Source organism: Trachymyrmex cornetzi, unplaced genomic scaffold (assembly GCF_001594075.2).
Source record: "Trachymyrmex cornetzi isolate Tcor2-1 unplaced genomic scaffold, Tcor1.1 scaffold247, whole genome shotgun sequence".
In the NCBI taxonomy this organism is placed as follows: domain Eukaryota; kingdom Metazoa; phylum Arthropoda; class Insecta; order Hymenoptera; family Formicidae; genus Trachymyrmex; species Trachymyrmex cornetzi.
Genome location: NW_017297134.1, coordinates 503,102 through 503,338, shown reverse-complemented (window position 1 = coordinate 503,338; position 237 = coordinate 503,102).

Below are 237 nucleotides of genomic sequence, written 5' to 3'. Positions count from 1 at the left end.
GAAGAAGGAGGAGGAAGTGAGATATTGGGAATGCCCTGTTGAAAACACGTCAACGCCGTCAATGTCATCGAAATATAAACCATTATATATATATATATACATACACCGAGAGAAAACAAAATAGTTACAGCAACTATAAATTTGGCAACTTTTGAAATTGAAGTATCTGTAACTAGTTTTATAAAGTGATATCAACTAAAGTAGTACTGAGTATTATAAAAATATAGTAACGATAAC